The sequence below is a fragment of the Rhagoletis zephyria genome, unplaced genomic scaffold (assembly GCF_001687245.7).
Source record: "Rhagoletis zephyria isolate East Lansing unplaced genomic scaffold, Rhagoletis_zephyria_1.1 Rzeph_scaffold_16562, whole genome shotgun sequence".
Lineage (NCBI taxonomy): Eukaryota > Metazoa > Arthropoda > Insecta > Diptera > Tephritidae > Rhagoletis > Rhagoletis zephyria.
In genome coordinates, this window is record NW_016173626.1 from 8546 (window position 1) to 11727 (window position 3182).

The 3182-nt window shown below is 32.0% G+C and overlaps 1 long non-coding RNA gene across 1 annotated transcript; it reads right to left on the minus strand.

Moving 5' to 3' along the window:
* Positions 1–2242: 2242 nt before the first annotated feature.
* On the minus strand, positions 2243–3182 carry LOC108379517 (uncharacterized). The gene is made up of 2 exons (XR_001849487.1): positions 3150–3182; positions 2243–3042 (listed from the first exon to the last, which is right to left on the minus strand). It is a non-coding gene; the product is annotated as an uncharacterized LOC108379517 (long non-coding RNA).

Below are 3182 nucleotides of genomic sequence, written 5' to 3' on the forward strand. Positions count from 1 at the left end.
GGATGTCTTTATTTTTTACGTAGAATAAAACAAAAGGGTACCCTAAAAAATTCAGATGTTGATATTTTAAGGACCAACCTATTGTGCATATATCCATATGGGTTAATTTATATGGAATGATTTTTTCGACATCCTTCCTGGCAGATTCGGATTCTACATAAAATTTAGAGCCCCCCATTATTTTATGTATGTATAAGTAAAATTGGTAATTTTCGAAAATTCAGTTAGAAAAATTTAGCGATATTTCTAGAGGGCGCAATGTGTGTATCAAGTTTGATACAGATTTGTGAAGTGGTTTTCGAGATTCACATATTTTACCCGCCCTTTTTGAGTTAACATTTAAATCTTTCTTTAATCGCACATATAAATTCATGGCTTTTATGCATTAAGCGTTTTCATCTAACTATATTAAGAATCTTAATTTAAGATGTTATCTACCGATCACGCAAGATTCCAACTTGTCATGTTTAAATAGTCTGTACAAAATAAAAAAAGATATCCAAATTTGTAATTTAAATGACTAAGATAATACCCGCTCAATCATGAACGTGGTTGGTTGGTTATATATAAAGCAGTACACTACATTCTAGACCCATTAATAAACACTCTTTATGCCCGAGTTAGTTTTATATACATATCAGTACGTATGTATGCATAGATATACAGAAAGCAATATTTGTTTATCTCTTCAATTTGTTTCGCCATTTCGTCACGTCGGAAATGATTCAGCATATTTTGTTCTAACGCTGTTTGTGTACAGTGTAACCCCTTTATATCAAACTCCCCTAAAGAAATTAGTTCTGTGTAATGGAGTTTTTGAAGACAGTACTTTTTTATTGTTTCTCATACATCATGGCTACGCTACGTTTTGAACAGAGGTTTTCTTAAAGAATAACCCTTCTTCAATATAATTTTTTACATACACTGAAATTTTCAGAAATGAAAAAAGAAGTACTGGTAATTCTCATTTTCGTTGTTGGATTTTTCCGACAGCACAATACATCGTAGTAGTAATTTTTTAAATATAACCTTACGCTATGGCAAATGTAATGCCCATATTTAACGAAGTGTGCTCCTTATAGCGCTAAGAAGAGTTTTAAAGAGTAAAAAATTTAAAAATAAATATAGATTTATTTCCATTCTAAATTTTTTTTTTTCGATTGTATTGTGCTTCTAGAAAACGCGAACATTTGCTTATTCAATCAAAATAAAATGTTAATAATTATTTATCAGTGTGCCTTTACTTGAATAACTTAAAGGTTCGAGCTCAACAAGTTCCACTGTAGTACTTATTTATTCTAATTGTTTTGCATTCAACCATTACGTTTTTTTTTACTCGCTCAATTAAATGGTGTGCATACAAATAATTCAACTCAATTTCATTTAAATTGTAAACGTGTATGGAAGTTGTTGTATGTGCAGATGTACTACTTACATAGGTACATGTGTAGATAGTGCATATATGACATTGTGATATTGTCATTGTTGTATCCAATTGTTGTTCTTGTTATCGAACGTACGCGCCAAGTAATTTTTATTAAACACTATGCCTTATAAGTCAGACAACTGTTAATGGAAATGTGAATGGACACACATATGGAGAGAGTTACATATCGTCGCCTGGGCAAAAGATTGTCGCAGTGATGAAATTTGGTTGGATTGCGCCATACTGTGAGCTCAGATATTTACATACTTATGTAGATACATACATACATATATACGCTTTCCGTTTTCAAACACATGCACATATTTCTGTATTACTGCCTATAATTATGCCACATTTTATTAAAACCCAAAAGGTATCACATATTAATTTTAAAATTTATACTACGGTAGTATCGATTTTGAAAATTAGACGAACGAAATAATAATTTTAAGTTTCTGAGTCTCCATAGAGGAATTTGAACTTTGCCCCCTGTGCGACACGCCTTAACCGACTTCAATCGGGGCCAAAATTTATATGTGATATCTGCGACTGTGGTAGCATCGACGTAATGGTTGAGGCTTAGGAAATCAGCTGGAAAACTTTGTGCAAAAGCAAAAAGAGCTCTAGTTGTGGATCAGAAAAAAGCTTATGAAAAATTGAGGCAACGTGTAACCAAATGAAAAAGCCAACAATTTTGTTTATCCATTAGCATTAAGGAAATTAAAAAGCTCTTAAATTTCAAAACTGTAAATACTTGAATTTGCTAGTATTTTTATAAAAAATTAATGAATATTAAACTAACAGAAGACGCCGTAATTAAAATGGCCACCAGCCAGTCAAAACAAAAGAATATCTTTATTATAATAAAAGTCAGCTCAAAACATACATGCATGCAGATAAATATATTAGTTATTTACATAGTAAATTTATTTTATAAAAATAACTTTCAACTAAATGCCTTTGAATACATAAGTATGTACAACTAAGTAACAGCCAGGACTGCCAATTTGCCTCAAATCGTGCCACTTTTAGCCCCCTTTCTACCTCAAGTGGTACTTAAAAAAATACTTTTTGAGCAACTAAAATTTTTCCACTTTCACAGGCGAAAGAATTGGTTTATTTGATTTTTATCTTAGCAACATTTTTACTATATTTCCGAATTAAAATTAAAGCAAGGCACTTTTTAATCCTCAATGCGGCTAAGCTAAGGTACTTGGCAGTCCTGGTAACAGCAGTCATTATAAAGTAATTACCTATCTACAATAGAATACTAGTATACATTTGCTTACAAAAAGAAACATGGTTTAGGAAAATTCCAACACAGTATTTGTGCGAACTTTTAAAGCTTATGAGCCGTATTTTCAAAGTCACTGCTTAATGTGTCTTCAATTTTAGATATGTACAAATGTTCCTTTACATGCAGGATATCTATTTATAGTTTTGTGAAATATGGCAGGAACGATAAAACAGTGGCACAACCGAGTGATATTATTCCAACGTCGTCTTCTTGTTCTTACGCAATAGATCTTCGACTATCCAAAAGGTAATCGCTATGATATTGAGTCCGTTAAGAAAATGCAGGGTGTAACCATAATCCGTCGCATCGCGTATGAGACCTGTAAAAAGCAATATTGACATTATTCGTTCCAGTTCTAAATATGTACCAAAATTCAAATATGTATATGTATTTTCCATAAATTTCGTCATTCTTTCGTACACTCACCGACCAGTGGTCCGAAGACCAACGAGAAAATAC